This window comes from Triticum dicoccoides, chromosome 7B, assembly GCF_002162155.2.
Source record: "Triticum dicoccoides isolate Atlit2015 ecotype Zavitan chromosome 7B, WEW_v2.0, whole genome shotgun sequence".
In the NCBI taxonomy this organism is placed as follows: Eukaryota; Viridiplantae; Streptophyta; class Magnoliopsida; order Poales; family Poaceae; genus Triticum; species Triticum dicoccoides.
In genome coordinates this window covers 650772821-650780637 of record NC_041393.1, presented here as the reverse complement: position 1 = coordinate 650780637, position 7817 = coordinate 650772821, and positions in this window count along the sequence as shown.

The window sequence follows — 7817 nt, the reverse complement described above, 5'->3', positions numbered from 1 at the left end:
CGTAAGAATTAGAGTATTCTCCAAAGAAGTTTCTCGAGAAACCTTTGAATCAAACGACCCTAAATCTGTGGTTGGTGAACAATACATTTGGGAGCAGCCGTGAGCACTGAGCACTGAATCTGGGGCTGGCAGAACCACAACTCGTAATCCAACAAAACCGATGCATGTGTTTGTTGGAGCGTTGGAGCGGCTGTTCAATGTGGAGCCCGGAACGCTCGTACTCGTACGTAGTAATTCTGTCAGCAGTTCGTCGGTCGAGTATTGTTCAACGACGCGACGCGTCTGTTGCAACAGTATTTCAGTCCATCCCCCTCAATATTCAATTCAGGAGAACGCTAACCGATAATCGTTGGGAAGCTTGGCTCCATTTAGTGCGTAGACTGATGGAGGTCCAGCTATTTCAACAACCCGATCAATTGCGCTGGAAGCTTACTAGGACTGGGGAATTACAGTTAAATCGACGTATCTCGATGTTATCAACTCTACCTCTATTTCTAGTTTCAAACATGTTTGGAAAGTCAAAATTCCTTTGAAACTTAAAGTGTTCATGTGGTTTATCCATAAACAAGTCATCTTAACCAAGGACAATTTGGCAAAGCGCAACTGAACAGGACCTACTAGGTGTAGTTTTTGTGATCGGGATGAAACTATCAAACACCTTTTTCTTGACTACCCGCTGGCAAAAGTGCTATGACGGACGGTGCACATAGCCTTTAGTATTACTCCTTCGAATTCTGTCAGCGTGTTATTTGGAACGTGGCTTAACGAGATAGAGGCCGAAACAGCAAGACACATTCGCGTAGGAGTATGTGCTTTATTGTGGGCAGTCTGGAACTGCAGAAATGACTTGGTTTTTAATAAAACAACAAATTTTCATTTTTTGCAGGTTATCTTCCGAGCCACTGCATTGATCCGTATGTGGTCACTACTTACTCCGGTGAAGGCCAGGGAGCGCTTGGTTACTGGATCTATCCAGTGGGAGATGGTAGCACGGGATATCTTTAACCGGTTTGGATGGTGGTCATGTAATATGATAGACAAGTTTCCTTATCTTGTTTATGCCGGCCGGTTGTGGCACTATGGTTACTTCTTTATAGGCTCTATGTGAGCTTTTTTTTACTTTCATTACGACTTTAAGACCTTTATTGAACCTATTTGTTTTTTAATAAAGTTGTTCATATGCATCGCTCTGATGCAGAGGCCGGGGAGTCCCCTTTTTTGAAAATAAAGTTTGTCGGTCGAGGCTGATGAAACACGAGTTGGTCGACCGCGCGCTTGGGTAGGTATATATTGTTGGGGAACATTGCAGAAAATAAAAAAATTCTACGCTTTCACAAAGATCAATCTATGAGTTCATCTAGCAACGAGAGAAAGGAGTGCATCTACATACCCTTGTAGATCGCGAGCGGAAGCGTTCAAGAGAACGGGGTTGAGGGAGTCGTACTCGTCGTGATCCAAATGACGGATGATCGTAGTGCTGAACGGACAGCACCTCCACGTTCAACACACGTACGGTTGAGGAAGACGTCTCCTCCTTCTTGATCCAGCAAGGGGGAAGGAGAGGTTGACGGAGATCCAGCAGCACGACGGTGTGGTGGTGGATGCAGCAGCGATCTCGACAGGGCTTCGCCGAGCTTCTACGAGATGGAGAGGTGTAGCAAGGGGAGAGGAGGCGCCAAGAGCATGGGTGCGGCTGCCCTCCCTCCCCCCTCTTTATATAGGCCACCTGGGGGAGGGCGCAGGCCCTAGGAGATGGGATCTCCTAGGGGGGGCGGCGGCCAAGGGGGTGGCTTGCCCCCAAGGCAAGTGGAGGCGCCCCCCACCCCTAGGGTTTCCAACCCTAGGCACAGGGGGAGCCAGGGGGGCGCACCAGGCCACCAGGGGCTGGTTCCCCTCCCACTTCAACTCATGGGGCACTCCGGGATAGGTGGCCCCACCCGGTGGACCCCCGAGACCCTTCCGGTGGTCCCGGTACAATATCGGTGACCCCCGAAACTTTCCCGATGGCCGAAACTGCACTTCCTATATATAATTCTTCACCTCCGGACCATTCCGGAACTCCTCGTGACGTCCGGGATCTCATCCGGGACTCCGAACAACTTTCGGGTAACTGCATACTCATATCTCTACAACCCTAGCGTCACCGAACCTTAAGTGTGTAGACCCTACGGGTTCGGGAGACATGCAGACATGACCGAGACGCCTCTCCGGTCAATAACCAACAGCGGGATCTGGATACCCATGTTGGCTCCCACATGCTCCTCGATGATCTCATCGGATGAACCACGATGTCGAGGATTCAATCAATCCCGTATACAATTCCCTTTGTCAATCGGTACATTACTTGCCCAAGACTCGATCATCGGTATCCCAATACCTCGTTTAATCTCGTTACCGGCAAGTCACTTTACTCGTACCGTAATGCATGATCTCGTGACCAGACACTTGGTCACATTGAGCTCATTATGATGATGCATTACCGAGTGTGATGGGGTTATGTACCCAGGGTAGGGTCATGGACCTGATCTAAGTACCTTACCCAAGGACACCCTTAGAAGAAGTCGCCTTCCAGTCGACCAACGAGGGACACACTCGACTGTCTTGAAGGACTCGACCACGAAGACTCACTCGACCACCAGAAGGTCAAGAGGCACTCTGCACTGCAACGGCCTGTAATCAAGTAGACTTTATGATAGTAAAGGCACTTTATGTGGGGCGTTACCAGTAACGCCCCAGACTTAACTCACCTTAAACCCTCTCCTACGTGGGCTGGCTGGGGTCCTGGCGCACTCTATATAAGCCACCCCCCTCCACAGGTAGAGGGGTTCGGCACCTTGTAACTCATATACTCATAATCCACTCGACCGCCTCCGGGCTCCGAGACGTAGGGCTGTTACTTCCTCCGAGAAGGGCCTGAACTCGTACATCCTTTGTGTTTACAACCTCTCCATAGCTAGGACCTTGCCTCTCCATACCTACCCCCCACTCTACTGTCAGGCTTAGAACCACGACAGTTGGCGCCCACCGTGGGGCAGGTGTTTTAGCGATTTTGTGGAGAAGTTGCGATTCTTCCGAGTACTTTCATCATGGTGTCTGCTGGAGTTTTGGTCGGGGGTCAAGAGATCCGTCTCGGCACTCTCACCTTCATCGCCGACGACTCCGCGTGGCTCCATGAGGCTCCACTCGACGTTGATGCGCTCCCCGTCCGCGGTGCGACGCATTTTCGTGCATATGTCCGCGGCGTTCTGCTGCGGCAACCGTCGACCCAGTATCGGTCGGCTCCTCCATCGTCCACCCTCCCGGTATCCCGCCAGCGCAAGCGCTCGGGCCGGTCGAGGCTTCAGCGATGGGTGAGGCACGCGGTGGCTCGCCAATCGGCCACCACCCAAGTTGCGGCAATCGAGCCCGACGAATCTCTCTACGGCTTGTTCGATCTGTCGACTGGCTCCGTAGAGACTGCATCCGAGTGCGGTAGCAGTGATCCAGCGGCGGAAATCTTGATGGTCGACGGGCCCCACAGTCCCCCTGGCTTCGCCCGTGGTGGTGGAGCAGGTGACGGCGGCGACCCTACACGAGGCTACGAAGAGTACCGGCCCGAGCCACTCGACTCTCTGCAAAGAGAGGAACTTCGCCGCAGGAACGAGGATCCCCTGCGTATTCCCATCGCAGGAGAAACCCCCAAGGCTCGTGCCTTGGAGGAGGCGCGTCTGGCCAATTTGGCCGAGCGCACTCGACTGGAGAACCTTCAGCGAGCACTCGACGAGCGCGCATGGCAACGAGTTCCCGACACCAGTCGACATCAACTCTTCCCGCCAACTCAGGTATATCGAACCCCAATTCAGAATTTAGCAGCTGCGACCCGTATAGCAGAGTCCATCCAGCCTTCGCAGTCGGAAGCTGGCAGAGGTTTGCTGCAGATCAGGGATCTGCTCCGGGCAGCAGGAGATCAGAATTCAGCCGTGTCTCAGTCACGCAACAGAACTCACAGTCGATCCGTCACTGTGAATACGGTTCAGTCGGCTCACAGCCCCAGATCGCCTCCGCGGCGTGAAGGGCGCGAGAATCGGCGAGATCAATATGGCGACAGACTCGACCGAGATGATAGGCGTCGAGTGCCCAATTCCCCTCCGAGGGGTGGGTCTTACGCTCCTCGGCAGCCAGATGATAGGCGTCAGTACAGTACAGGGCGTAGGGTTCCAGTCGACCCCAGAGAACCAGGCTTCGACGCGCGATCCATTATCGTGCAAGGGTTGGTCGACCGGAACAGAGCCCATCGAGGTGGACTCGACAGAGATGTACCCACAAGCAGTCGAGTGCATGTTTCTGGTCCTGAATGCTTCAGCAGAGCTATCAGAGCCGCAGTTATCCCTCCCAATTTCAGGTTGGCAACAGGAGTCAGCAAGTTCACTGGCGAGTCTAAGCCTGAAACTTGGCTTGAAGACTACCGAGTGGCAGTCCAGATTGGTGGTGGGAACGACGAGGTGGCCATGAAGCACTTGCCCCTCATGCTGAAGGTTCTGCCAGGGCATGGTTGACTCAACTACCTCCTAGCAGCATTTACACTTGGGAAGATCTGTCCCGAGTGTTCATCAGAACGTTTGAAGGAACTTGCAAGCGACCAGCTGGATTGACAGAGTTGCAAGTCTGCGTGCAGAAGGCTAATGAGACTCTCAGAGAGTATATTCAGAGGTGGATCACTTTGCACCACACTGTGGAGAATGTGTCTGATCATCAGGCAGTCTGTGCCTTCAAAGATGGTGTCAAGAACAGAGAACTGAGTTTGAAGTTTGGTCGAACCGGTGACATGACCTTGAGTCGGATGATGGAGATTGCTACCAAGTACGCCAACGGCAAAGAAGAAGACTGACTCCGAAGCGGCAAGCACAAGCCGAGTCAGTCGGAAAAAGGAAACACCAGTCGGAAACAGAAGCGGAAGGCTGAACCGGCAGCTCCTGGAGAGGCTCTGGCCGTGACTCAAGGAAAGTTTAAGGGGAAACCAAAAGGGTCCTGGAACCCCAAGAAGGTAAAGGATAAAGAAGGGAACAACGTAATGGATATGCCATGTCACATCCATACGAAGAAAGACGAAGAGGGGAATATCATTTACCCAAAGCACACCACTCGCCAATGTCGACTCCTGATCCAGCAGTTTCAGGGAAAACAGTCTAAGGACAAGGAGAAGGAGTCGGACAAGGCCGAAGACAAGAAGGACAGTGAGGAAGGATATCCGCATATCAACTCCACTCTGATGATCTTTGCAGATGTGGAAAGCAGGAGTCGACTGAAAGTGATTAACCGAGAGGTGAACATGGTTGCCCCAGCAAAAGCAAATTATCTGAAATGGTCTCAAACACCCATTACATTCGACCAATCTGATCACCCGACTCATATTGCCACCCCGGGGAGGCAAGCTTTGGTGGTCGATCCAGTTGTCGAAGGCACTCGACTGACAAAGGTGCTGATGGATGGTGGAAGTGGGCTGAATTTGTTGTATGCAGACACACTGAAAGGAATGGGCATTCCGATGTCCCGACTGAGCACTAGTAACATGAGCTTTCATGGAGTTATACCAGGGAAGAAAGCCGAATCACTCGGCCAAATAGCTTTGGATGTGGTGTTTGGTGATTCGAAACACTTTCGCAAAGAAAAGTTGACGTTTGAGGTCGTGGATTTTCAGAGTGCATATCATGCCATTTTGGGGAGACCAGCTTACGCACGGTTCATGGCTCGACCATGCTACGTATACCTCAAATTGAAGATGCCCAGCCCCAAAGGAGTGATCACTGTCACCGGTGATCGGAAAAAGGCAGAAGAGTGCTTTCAGAAGGGCTCCAAGATTGCCGATTCCCAGGTGACAGCGGTCGAGTTCGAAGAATACAAGCAAAACGCAGATCCGAGTGACTTGCTGCGATCAAAGAAACCCGCCACAGAGTCTGCATTCCAGTCGTCCGGTGAGACGAAGCCTGTTCACATTCACCCGACCGACCCCGATGCAGCTCCGACCCGCATCTCCACAACACTCGACCCAAAATAGGAAGAAGCGCTCATCCAGTTCCTCCGTGAGAACTGGGACATTTTTGCATGGAAGCCCGCTGACATGCCAGGTGTTCCCAGGGGACTGGCTGAGCATCGCCTAAGAGTCGACTCATCTGCAAAACCAGTCAAAGAGCATCTTCGGTGGTCCGCCGTCCAGAAGAGAAAAGCCATTGGTGAAGAAGTGGCTCGACTGTTGGCGGCAGGATTTATCCGAGAGATATACCACTCCGAGTGGCTCGCTAATGTCGTCATGGTTCCTAAGAAGGACAAGTCGCTCCGAATGTGCATTGATTTCAAGCACATCAACCGGGCCTGCCCGAAAGATCATTTTCCTCTCCCTCGCATAGATCAAATTGTTGACTCGACCGCGGGATGCGAGAGGCTATCTTTTTTAGATGCCTACTCCGGGTACCACCAGATCCGTCTGTACAGACCCGACGAGGTAAAAACAGCTTTCATCACTCCATTCGGGTGCTTCTGTTATATCACCATGCCATTCGGCCTCAAGAATGCCGGAGCCACATTTATGCGAATGATTCAGAAGTGTCTACTCACTCAAATCAGTCGGAATGTGGAAGCATATATGGATGATATTGTTGTCAAATCACGAAAAGGTTCCGACCTGCTCGCTGATCTCGCCGAAACATTTGCCAACCTCAGAAGATATGATATCAAGCTCAATCCATCAAAGTGCACATTTGGAGTTCCTGGTGGCAAGTTACTCGGTTTTCTCGTTTCCGAACGGGGAATCGACGCTAACCCAGAAAAAATTGGCACTATTCTCCGAATGAAACGCCCTGTGCGAGTGCACGATGTCCAGAAGCTTACTGGATGCTTGGCCGCATTAAGTCGATTCATCTCACGACTCGGTGAAAAGGCATTGCCTCTTTACCGACTGATGAAGAAGACAGACAAGTTCGAGTGGACTCCAGAAGCTGATGCAGCGTTTGCCGAGCTCAAAACTCTGCTCTCCACCCAGCCGGTGCTTGCTGCTCCAATCAGCAAAGAGCCTCTGTTGCTCTATATCGCAGCCACAGGACAAGTCGTCAGTACTGTGCTAACGGTCGAGCGGGAAGAAGAAGGAAAAGCTCTCAAAGTTCAGCGCCCAGTGTATTATTTGTCTGAAGTCTTGACTCCATCCAAGCAGAGATATCCTCATTATCAGAAGCTTGTGTATGGAATATACATGACCACAAAGAAGGTTGCTCATTATTTCTCTGATCATTCCATCACAGTCGTCAGCGACGCTCCAGTATCAGAGATTTTGCACAACAGAGATGCAACTGGTCGAGTGGCCAAATGGGCGATTGAACTTCTTCCCCTTGATATCAAGTTTGAGGCAAAGAAAGCCATTAAGTCCCAGGCAATAGCAGATTTCCTCGCCGAGTGGATTGAACAGCAGCAGCCGACTGAAGTTCACTCGGAGCATTGGACCATGTTTTTTGATGGATCTAAGATGTTGAATGGTTCCGGTGCTGGGGTTGTCCTGGTTTCCCCCAGAGGAGATAAGCTCAGATATGTGCTCCAGATTCACTTTGATTCCTCCAACAATGAGGCAGAATATGAGGCCCTCTTATATGGGTTGCACATGGCCATTTCACTCGGCGTCCGTCGCCTGATGGTCTATGGCGACTCGGATTTAGTGGTCAATCAGGTGATGAAAGAATGGGACGTGAGAAGCCCAGCCATGACTGGATACTGCAGTGCAGTGAGGAAGCTGGAAAAGAAGTTCGAGGGGTTGGAGCTCCATCATATACCCCGACTGAAAAATCAAGCAGCTG